Raw genomic sequence first — 12,136 nt, forward strand, 5'->3', positions numbered from 1 at the left:
ACCCACATCCAGCTTAGGGAGTCCTCGAGTTGGAAATTCTTCGAGGCAGAGAGCATATGAGGGAATTTATTCTTCACCTGCTCCCGGAGCTTTCACTGCTGGCCACAGCCACAACCAAGCCATGGGGCAGAACCACCCTCACTCTGACCCCGTACAGGCACCTCCACAATTTTAACAAGAGACACGAGCCGTTCCGCATTTGTTACCTCCCGCTGCAGCCGTGCCTCATTTACCATCAGACCATCACGGCTGCTGCAAAACACCAATATTAAGCGGTATAAGTAATTGAGGCCCCTATCTTAGGAGACATTGCCAAATACAATCCAGTTTTATTAAGAGCACTGATCATGATTTATTTGTGCCTGGGAGAGATTACAGTTCCATCCCCACACCGTATATGACCACTATATATACTGATTTTTCAGAAATGATTGATTATCTCTTCAGAAGTGATTCATTAAGAGATCCTTTCTTACAAAAATCTTAGAAAATATGCTTTGAATCCTCTAATAAAACTCAAAGAAAATGCTTTAGCAGCTTATATCAATATTACAGTAATAAAGTGTAAATTCACTCCCATCTTTTTATTGTGCAGATGAACGTGAACCAGAACAAGAAATAAGGTACTTTGTCCTCTTATTGCACAATTCGACAGTATCCACAAACTGGCTCTATTAGTGTAATGGACTCCTTCGCAATTTGTATTCATTTTACCCTACTGTATGTCAGTTATGATAACTGGCCCTGGTGCATTTATCCGAGATCAGAGCATCTCGTATTACGGAGGAGCATACTGTTGAACCTTCCGAGCAGTTCTCCAGCAAACGTACTATACTTCTCCAAAGGTAATAATTTCCACACCACTGCAGAATGTGTTTACAAAACTAATCTTCTAAGGATGAGGAGCCACCGAATTGAATACCAAAAAGATTTATTCGTATAGCTGCATGTTATGTATTATTGATGCCGAAGTTTCTATGTCCTTGAGCAGTACAGTCGACTTCATTCTGCCACTCTCTTGACCCAAAATGCAATTAGTTGCTCCATTTTCCTCTTTCAATTGATCTCAGAGAAACCAATCAAGTGTTAAGTAGCTCACATGTGTCTTCTGCAGCTTAAATTATGATATACGCTCTAAATTATATTATGCATAAAGTATAAATCCAGGATACAAAAATAATGCTGGATTTCATATTTGCCTCTTCGGAAGATGTTACTGTCATTGCTATCTCCATCTAGAACTAGAACTGCAATTTAGAATAAAGCTGCTGGTTCAAAGCAACGTATGGGATTTAGTCTTTCTCAATAATTTGCAAAAAAGCCGTGATAAAAGGGTTTGAATCAGCTTCATCCAAGCATTTAAAATTATGAGACTATGAAGATAGAGTAGACAATTTTGTCAGTTAACTAATCACTTAACAATGACAGAAATAGCAACACCCTGAAATAATCAGAAACTGGCTTCTAATGTCAGAACAAAAGCTTTTGTCTAGAGAGATATATACAGCTACGTCTACCTCCCTCCAAAGGTTTAAATCTTTTGTTTGCAGTAGCATTCCTTAGGAAAGCTGGGTTATTCTGCTTGTGGCTTTACTGCTGTTTTCTCTTATTTTAGAGATAAAAAAATCCCATCAAAAGTTATGTTACATAATACATCTGAATTAAAAAGTGACCTGTCCACACTAGATCTGCCAATAGCAGATATGCATAAACTCTTCTGTCTATAAACTCTGCTGGTAAGGTTTGGGGTTCTTCAGCATTTGGAAATCGAGGAGCATCGTATCAACATCCTACTAAAGACTCACAAAAAAAAAAAGCACCTTAGATTTAACCAGGAAGAGGTGACAGTGGCAGGGTTCAGAGGTGGAATTGCCACAGGAGTGGGAGAATCTGAAATATCCCATTGGTGATTATACACACAACGGAGACATGGCACTCTTTCAAAACAGCAGAAGTGGTGGGAAGAAACAAGAGTGTTGGGTTACTTCATACAATAAAGCAGAGCATCATTCATGCCATGAGAGCTGAGAATGGAAACTGATATCCATGGCATAAACACTTCAGCCAGGTTTTCATAAGGTCCAACCAGTTTTGGTCTTACTCAAGTGTTCCCTCAGCAGAACAGCTTTCAGGTTACTTTGTTGGTCTGGGTCTACAACTTCCTCTAGCCTGGAAATCAATTACTAAATATCAAAAATCAAGGTGATACCCTATCCTTTACATGTGACCCAGAACCAGCGTAAACCGGCATTTGTGTAAACTGAGTCTATCTGAACTTCGACTGTTAAACAGAAAATTTTAGGACTTCTCATAAGGATATCAAATTCATCCCTTGGGCACGAAAAACAATCCTTAGCATAGACACTTCCAATAAATACATGAAGTCCAGTGGGATTTGAATAAGTTACAAAATGTCTGAAGCAAAGTCAAATTTCTTTCTTTTGGATATAGCTCCACAGTCCTTTTATTTTAAGTCATCCACTGCTATCTCAGGATCTCAGGTGAGAATTTGCTCCAATTATTATGTCATAAACCCGTTTATCACCACTTGAAATTACACAAAACTAGTAGTACCCTCCTCTTCCTGTTCTCATTCAACAGCTTATACACACACGAGAACTTCTCCCATTTCATCTCAGACAAGAGAAAACTGCTAGAACAATTCCTTCCTTCAACAATAACGTCCTATTAGAGTCTATTCAAGCAGTGACTGCCTAGGAAAAGCCAAGCTCTAGAATTAAATATTTGCTACTTCAGGCTTTCTAAGACTGTAATTTGGTCACCTAAAAATATTCCTACTTTTAAGGTTGTCACCCTTTGATTATTTTCTTTTTAAAAATAATACCTGCAAAATATAGTAAAGACAGGCAGCAAGATGAAAAGCCAGCAAGCTTTATAGATTGTGAAGATGACAGTAAAGTTGTATGAAGACAATAATTACCACCGACTTCCACAGATCAGGTCAAGGGAACTGGCTTTTCTATAAAGTCGTAATCTCTACAGAGACTTTCCCCAGTAGTTTAAATAGGGATTTTTTCCCTGAAGCAAATAACTTTTCAGTTATGCACTCCACTCAGTTGATTGCTAGAACTACGATACTAATTTGGAGTTACTGTTTGCGTGTATATATGGGGAAACGTATTTTGAGTTTGTAACAGAGAAAATTAAAGTGATTGAGATATTTCCAAAAAGATACAATTTTTCAGTCTACCCAACTCATTGCTCTGGATAACAAATTGGACATCATTCAGAAAAGTACCCAGAAAAATTAGCAGAAGAGAATTTAATGAAGGCTGATAAATGCAAAGTTGCCATTTCTAGCTCAGGGAGTCTCAGAGCAATGAGTTGCTGGAAAAACAGGCAAATATACCAAGGAAATACCAGCGTGCAATCACACCACCCTTACACTTTGCCCTCCACTATCGCCAGCGGATTTGAAGAACCTTCAGTCTGACCCAATTCTCAACCTCTTCCATTCTCAGGTCCTGAGTCCCAAAATTCCCTGTTTGTCCTTCATACCGGACACGTGCTGTGTTTATTGCCATAATGGCTCACTACCTGCATTCCATCCCCAGAAGAGCTGTGCGGCAGGATACAGCCATGCAAGTCACTCAGGCACCCAACAGTTTACGATATGCTTCAAAATGCTTGCAATTCAAACAAAATTGATATAAAATTAACAACATCTCGTGACTGTTCCCTCTGAGTTAATACTGAAAAACAATAGTGGAATACAGTATGTAACAATAAAATGTTTCTTTTTACCTTACAATCTCACTAGCACAAGGAATGAACCTTACCAAAGTGCTTTCCAGGGACTGTCATGTGTCGTTACCCAAATACAACCAAAGCGGCCCAGGCATCCCCGATTGCAGAAATTTCTGTACTGATAGCCTTGCTCGTTAGAAGGATGTCACTGGAGGCAATGGGCTTGTCCTAGGGCTCTCTGCCTGTATCAATCTTGTCCAGTAAATTCCTTGAGCGATTAAATAACATGGTAATGTTTAGTCAGCCATCTTCTATGCCGCTAAGAACTCCGACTTAAGTCCTGCTCTTTGAACATGACCCTAAGAAGAGAAGATTTTTCAGACTTGCAAAGTGCAAGCAAATTAATATCCATCCACAGACATTTTAATTTCTTTGCTGCGGTATCCATTGGTTTGGTGTATCATCTGACGGAGGGAGCATCACCAATTTAAGACAAAGGAGAACAAAACTTCAATTCTGGTTGCTAAACTTTCATTCCCAAACACAGCCCACTGCCTTCCTCTCTACACACTCACGCCAAGGTGCGAGTTGTAGTGCAGAAGGCACCAAAATCTTTATATTACCATGTGACATTTAAAATCATATCACAGGTGTTAGAGAGTCAGGGGTTTCATATTTAATGAATTGTTCACCCCCAACTTAAATATTAAATCATTGTACACGTAGTGGATCATAGAACTTCAGATACCGAGATGCCCTTTGCAGATGCTATAGGAGTTAAAAAAAAAAGATCAACTTTTGTAACAGGAAAACTATATAGCCTTGCTACCTTAGATCCAGGGCTTGCAGCCAGTCTTTGCAGGCATGTTGTAGATGTGTTAGTGTTAAACTTAGAGCAGTTCCCAGTCCAGGAGGCAGATCATCGGCACTCACCATCCTCCAATAACCTGGAAAGCCAGTAGAACCAGATCACATCTTGTGGAGTCATTATGACAACTGTATGGGGGGTGGGGGTTTTTTTAAATTTTGTATCAGGAAATACAATACACACAGTAAAAATATAGATAAACATGTTAGACCTCTCCAGGGAAGATGAGTAGAGTTTAGGAAGGAATCTGATATCTGGTAGTTTGTCATAAAAGCCAGAACACAATAACTGCATTTAAAAATGTAAAATTAAATCTCATCCAACTACATGCATCAATTTTACCAGGAAAGCCTCAATCTTTTTAATGACAATAACTCACATTATGAAGAAAAAACAAAAAAGCAGAATAATTCAGCAAGCTGTGATGTTACATAATGACTTCAAGAGCCCCATCAGCACACCTTGCAGCTTTGACTAGGTATTTTCAGTCAGGCACCTTGGGATAAACCATGCGCGCTACATGAATCAGCCCAAAACAAAGCACTACCTGCACCTCACACAATAAAAGAATAACTTGTACTATGCCAAAGAGTTTAATGAGCTATGACTCCAAATCCCCGACAGGGAATATCTCTACTTTATTGTTTACTCACATCACCATCTAAGCCTCTCTGCGAATGCTTTACACAACCGCCGTCGCTCAGGTGGAAGAACGGCACGTGGCTGAGCCGCTAACTCTGTGTCTGCCACAGAATCACAGGCTTCTGGCCAAATGCAACTATTTAAATATTTGCCCTGCCTTAGGCCTCGTGTAAGCAAATTATCAGCTTATATATACACTTGACTTTATGCAATTAAGCTTCCTTTGAATACCTAATTTTTGTGAAAGCTAATTACCGTACTTATTGCTACTTGAGATTAGAAAGGAAATATATCGAAAAGTTTAATGTTGCTGTATCTCTATAACTAAAACGTCTTCCAGCAATAAATTAGTAGAACACAGTTTCTAGCTCAAACAATCTTATTTTGTGCACACAAATATGTGCATTTTTCAGCTTGAAGCATCTTAGTTGTTCTTTACACCACGATAGTGAGCCAGTCACGGACCAGGGCAAACGCAAAACAGGAGAAAGCAAAACAAAAGTGACACAAATTTTGCTCTATGGTAGTTTGTCTACACTGAAGAGATGTATTATTGGGTGTTCTGTTAAATCCCCTCCAGTTTGCATACACAATTATTTGGCTGGTATAAGTTATATTAATTCAAATTAAAAGTACCAGCATCATTTCTCACCCATACGCTGCCACTTGCTGCCATAAATACACAGTTGCTTCTTAACTCCCAGTGCTTCATACTAGAACTTTTAAGCCTAGACCAAACTTAAGTATTTTTCAATTTATCAGTCATTATGTCCACAACACATTAACACCCAACCATTTCAGAAACATGGACATTTTTACGCTCACAGGTGGCTTCTGAGCAACAAGCTATTGCTAACCCTGCTTTTCACCTGGGAAAACACCCAGAGGGAATGAAAGATTTTTCCCTCTGTGGCAAAGGAGTAAATAGGAGTAAATATAAATGTCAAAAGTAGCAAAGCCTAGTGCTTCAACTGCATGATCAGTGGCTGTCCACAAAAGCAACCATAAACTGTGCCATTGAAGTGACAGGATCACAGCAACTGAGGTGACAAGTGAAATGAGTCAGCACCTGATGGGAAGTGAAAAGGGATAATTTAGTCAACTTTATCCCCTCTATTTTTTTAAAGACACCCATGGTACAGTTAAAAACCATGCAAAATAATTACATGGGTATTTTTTAAATCATGTTCAACTCTTTACATTTTCTAACAGAAAAGCCCTTAAGGAAATATAGATAGACTTTTGCTTTTCTTAATTGCTTTGTTTAACTTTTATATTGTTACAGAGCTTCTCTGAGCTTAAAGAGCAGCAGCCTTGACTGCAGAACCATTTACCATACCTGACTTAACATGACCCTGCCTCCTTGCCAGCTGGAAGGGATACCAGCTAGGGTAAGACATTGATATTGCTGGCTGTAAGACATACATGACACCTAGTTTCTGCAAACAGAAGTGGGGGGTGCCTGAGGAGGCACCCACAGCAAAGGTTCAAAGGGGATGCCAGAGCCTCATAAGGAAGGGTTTGCTCTTGGAGGAGGAAGATTAAGAAATTACAGCAGCAGTGCTGTGAGTATCACTTGAGATGGCTTCAGGAACACAGAGCAGCTGGAGAGGATGACCTTACAGTAAGAGGTAAATTAAAAAAAGACCAGCTCAAATGCTTTTCACAGGAAAGTAAGAATGTCTGAAAGTAGACTGTCTTCAGCAATTTGCAGCTCCTTAAAAATTTAAAACATGGATTCTAACAGGAATGAACATATGAATGCAAATAACAAAATGAAGCTTATTTAGTTATAAATAAGCTTTCAGTATTTGCACTGTATTATCCAGATAGATATTTTTATTACTAAGCATGTAACAGATTTAATTTTTTTTTTGCAAAGGATGCACCCCAGCTCACACAAAGAAATACTGGAGCACCCAGTAGCATAGAGTCTGACACCACACTCAAACCTGCAGACTTACTGCAGGTCCAAGGCAACACGCCCATCAGCTCAGCATCCACAGACATAGATTATTTTTTAAACAGGACAAACACATTTTCCTCTTCAAAATAAGTGAGCAGTATTTACCCAGTTCAGCAGAAACAGCCAGAGAAGACAGCGACAGTGCAAGTTTCAGAGCACCAGAAGTGTTTGTGCTCTCCCAAAAGCCTATTTCAAGAGTGTTGGCATCCTGCTGCATCCTTTTCTTGACTATGCATATACAAACCTCCACCATCAGGCAATAAGTCCTTGTAAAATAAGGACATGTGTTTTCTTTCTGACACTGCCTCCCACAGCCTCCTAGAGAATCTGGCAGCTCATGGCTTGGATGGGCGTACTCTTCGCTGGGTAAAAAACTGGCTGGATGGGCAAGCCCAGAGAGTTGTGGCGAATGGAGCTAAGTCCAGTTGGTGGTCAGCCACAAGTGGGGTTCTCCAGGGCTCAATTTTAGGTCCAGTCCTGTTTAATATCTTTACCAACAATCTGGACAAAAGGATCGAGTGCACCCTCAGTGAGTCTGCAGATGACACTGAGCTGGGCTGGAGTGTCGATCTGCTGGAGGGCAGGAAGCCTCTGCAGAGGGGCCTGGACAGGCTGGATCGATGGGCTGAGGCCAGTTGTGTGAGGTTTAACAAGGCCCAGTGCCAGGTCCTGCCCTTGGGTCACACCAACCCCAGGCAGCGCCCCAGGCCTGGGGCAGAGGGGCTGGGAAGTGCCCGGCGGAGAAGGCCCTGGGGGTGCTGGCTGACAGCCGGCTGGGCATGAGCCAGCAGTGCCCGGGTGGCCAAGGAGGCCACCAGCCCCCGGGCTTGTGTCAGCACTGGTGTGGCCAGCAGGAGCCAGGCAGGGATGGGGCCCCTGTGCTCGGCCCTGGGGAGGCCCCACCTCGAATGCTGGGCTCAGGTTTGGGCCCCTCGGGACAAGAAGGGCCTGGAGGGGCTGGAGCGTGTCCAGAGAAGGGCAGCGGGGCTGGGGCAGGGTCTGGAGCACAAGTGTGCTGGGGGGCGGCTGGGGGAGCTGGGGGGGTTTAGCCTGGAGAAGGGGAGGCTGAGGGGAGCCCTTCTCGCTCTCTGCAGCTGCCTGAGAGGGGCTGGAGTGAGGGGGGGGTCGGTCTCTGCTCCCAAGTCACCAGTGACAGGGCGAGAGGGAACGGCCTCAGGCTGCGTCAGGGGAGGTTTAGGTTGGATGTGAGGGAAAATGCCTTCCCTGCCAGAGCGGTCAGGCCCTGGCACAGGCTGCCCAGAGAGGTGGGGGAGTCACCAGCCCTGGGGGGGTGTCAAAAAACATGCAGACACAGCACTTGGGGACATGGGTTAGGAGGCCTGGGGGTGCTGGGTTGGCGGTTGGACTTGATGATCTTAGAGGTCTTTTCCAACCTTAATGATTCTATGACTCTTTTTCAGATTCTGAACTGCAGGAGCAGGAGGCTGTCCCCTGAAATGGAACACGAATCATTCATAGGGAAAATTCTTCTTCCTGCGTACTAAAGTGCACAATTAAATAGAAAAGTGCTTGTTCCATGCTCTCTGACATATTTCTTCATGCCAGAAGTTACTTAAAATGAATTAGTAGCCCATTCCCTTTGATTTCTTTCCTAATAACAATCCAAAGCAGAGATAATTAATGAAAACAGGGGGTCATTTTAATTAGACATTGTTTTAACTACAAGGGAGTTAAACTTAGAAAAAACTGCGGAAAATGTACCAAGTTGCATTGTCTTCGGACCAACACAGACAAACTTTTCGGATGCCTTGCTCAGATACTCTAGCTAGGTTTCAGAAAAAGCATCACTTTTTGTCTAAAATTCAAACTTTGTCTTTTGCAAGCTCTAGAAAGACTTCAGAGAATCCACAGCCATTCCTTCGTATTACATTTTAATATTTAAGGAGCCCTGATGCAAGAAGGATTAAAGCTCAGAGGAATTACAGAATGAAGAAACCTGTTTGTTCTCATACAGGTAGTCCAAGCCTTTGCACTGTGTTTTCTCCAATGACAATATGACAACAGAGTATCAAATATTATAGGGTAAGCTGAGGATATAAACAAACTAAAAAAAAATTAGTCTAAGCAATTTGAAACTAATTTGAAAGTTAAATCCTGAAACAATTACCTAGTAATGGAATATTTCTAATGAATTGCCTTGTATGCCTACAAAGATTTTTGTGAACCTCCTAGGTATAATTCATTTTACCCGTGTTATTTTTATAGTAACTCAGGAAATTAACCTCAAAGCATTTTAAAACAGTGCTTACCTTAACCTCTCAGCTGCATGGGTAGACAAGCCTGGTTTAGAGGAAACTGAGGCACAGGAGAGATCTAAGAGCTTTATGATCCAAGATTTGAGTTCTCCATGCAGACAGTGGTTTGTGGACTTTGGTAAGATTTACTACTAACTTATTTACACAGCAAAACAGTGCGTGTCCCTGCAGGCCTGGAAGTAGAACCTGCTGTTTGTCAGAGAAACCTGTAAAAAGCAACAAAGCACAGGTTTTAAAATCTCAAATTGCATCCAAGCCACAGACCAGGAACTGTTCGGAGGGTATCACATCTAACAAAGTGATCATGTGCAGTCATAAACAGCAAAGAGGCGAAATACTTAAACAAGATTTTGTATAAACCATCTATTTTACCTCTGCAGAAATATTGCTATTTGTAGACCCCAATTCGTTTAAAGAGTGAAATGAAAATTGCTGAGATGCAGACACTGAAGCTGCTGAGCACCTATGGTATATCAGGAGAAACCTGCAGTTATTTTCCCCCATCCCCTTTTCCACTCCCACTCAATTTTATGATTACAGCTTTGTGAAGCCTGTCCCGTTCCTTCACCAAGCTGTAACAAAGCCTGAAGATCAGCCAAGAGTTCTAATAAAAGTAACACAAACAACTAGGAGTACTCAAACAGGTTTCAGTGGGGTTCTTTATGTGGATAATATCTTCTCACCAGAAGAGGAGGTAAAAACTAGGGTTGATGCTTCCAGCTGTTTTAAAAAACAAAATTAAAAAGGAGCAACAGGAGACGAGACTAACTCAGCACCTCCTGATCTGCACATACTGAAGCTCACAACACAAACATAATCCTCCTACTTCTTTTCTGGGTTATATTTCTCTTCAGATAAGATCACTGGTGATAAAGGCTGGTTTAGCCTATGCTTTGTTGGGGAAAAAGCTTGCACGAAGGAAGGAAATTATGCTTTGGATGATGGTGAAGCACCAGGCACACACAGAGCCCCAAACCTCCTCCTGCACAATGAAACCAGCCCTGAACCCGGCCACTGCCCTGTTCCTAGGGGAGGCTGGAGGGGCTGAAGCCTCTGTCTTCCAGAAAACCACTACTGCCTTCACAGAGAGCTCTTGCTGCGGCCCACCATAAGGGTACCAAAGCCAAGATCTTATCCCATAGCTCGAGGAGATTGGTCATTCTGTCTTACGTTCTTTTTAATTGGTTTTCTAAGCATCACCTTGGTCCAGGGTAAGAAATTCAGCATCTCACCAGCAGTCTGTTTCTTATTTATCACAAAAGTGCTTGCAGCACTCAAGCAGGGCAAGATTTAATACGAGCACAAGAGGACACACCTAGAAATGCTGGGTGGAACCCCTACTATACCACACGAATTCTACACGCACATCCCACTCACCCATGCATCACCTCTCCTATTGCGTCCCCTGCCAGCGGAGAGCAAGCCATCTCTACCTGGAAGGATCCATTCTGGCACTGCCTTAAATTCTCTATAAACTCTTCTGCAGATACCAATGGCCCAGCACATCCACTTCACCACCCTCCACTCAGACTTCCTGGGATATGTTTAGTCTCCTTTTGCCATGCAAGTAATTAGCGTAGTTTAACTTACTGATAACTTCCTTAGGGAATAATTTCCTGATAAAAAAAGAGGTTCTAGAAAGTTTTACGAGGCATCTGTTAACTAGTTATAGCAGGGATCTTTTCTTTTTCTCTTAATGTGCAGATTTTTCAGGAAAATGTATTTCATCTCAAACCACAAGAGATGCAATTTCTGTGATTTCCCTGAAGAAAGAGCAGGTGCTAATCTAACAACAGATATCATACTGAGCCATATGAATTCATATCTATTCATGAATTTGCATAGGGTAACTGTGAGTACTGGTGAATAACAATGAGAACATTTGTTTCTAAAAAGTACAATTAAAAGGGCTCAAACGCTGTCTCAGTAGGCAAAAGCTTCATATATCCTGCAGCACAGCTAATTTGAAGCAACGTGAGTAGCATTGAACCATATTTCGTAATTATGGACAAACGGAATTCATAATTGCATTTAGTTGCCAGCAATATGCCCAACTCCCTACATGTTAAGACTAACAAAATTATTGTTGATATTACTTTTATGCAATGTAACTGCTCATCCTTCTAGACGTCAAGCGTTCACCTCTTTCAGCTGCATCTTTGGTTCAGTTCCGTCCTTGGAAGAGCTTGACTCCAGATTTGCATCTCCATCAAAAGGCACGTGCATGCGCACAGAGAAACCACGGATGACATGGGTTTATAGTGAAGGAACTAGAGAATAAAATGGTTCCAGAAGAGCATGAGTTATGTTCTTTAGACTTATACAACACACAGAATTTTATAGGCATCTGTCTCAAACAATCTAATGCAGGATATCCATAAAGATGGCAAGTTCAGTTTCACTGACACATCAAATCAGGTACAGAGGAGAACTAAAAAGGCAGAGTAAGCTCCTTTATGACACCTGTAGAATCATCCCTTTCTCTTTCCAATTACCTTTCAAATAAAGCTGCTTATAAAAGATACAACTAGTTAATTTTTTTACCTTCAGCAGGATTTTCTATTCTGTAACTTATTTATAATTAAAAGCTTTGTGTGTGAAATGCCAGGAGATAATTTGTTCTTTCACAAGGAATTTAAAGAACTATCACAATAAATCAACAAAAGGGTCAGTCTA

The 12,136-nt window shown here is 41.4% G+C and overlaps 1 long non-coding RNA gene across 1 annotated transcript in view; it reads right to left on the bottom strand.

Moving 5' to 3' along the window:
• The window catches only part of LOC135313785 (uncharacterized), a 44,684-nt gene that overhangs the window by 6,977 nt on the left and 25,571 nt on the right, over positions 1–12,136 (bottom strand). Inside the window, exons 3-6 of the long non-coding RNA XR_010373278.1 lie at positions 11,603–11,730; positions 9,455–9,666; positions 4,538–4,655; positions 3,801–4,067 (exon numbers count right to left, since the gene is read on the bottom strand). This is a non-coding gene — a long non-coding RNA (uncharacterized LOC135313785). The remainder of the gene's footprint in view (positions 1–3,800; positions 4,068–4,537; positions 4,656–9,454; positions 9,667–11,602; positions 11,731–12,136) is intronic.

Source organism: Phalacrocorax carbo, chromosome 6 (assembly GCF_963921805.1).
Source record: "Phalacrocorax carbo chromosome 6, bPhaCar2.1, whole genome shotgun sequence".
NCBI lineage: Eukaryota > Metazoa > Chordata > Aves > Suliformes > Phalacrocoracidae > Phalacrocorax > Phalacrocorax carbo.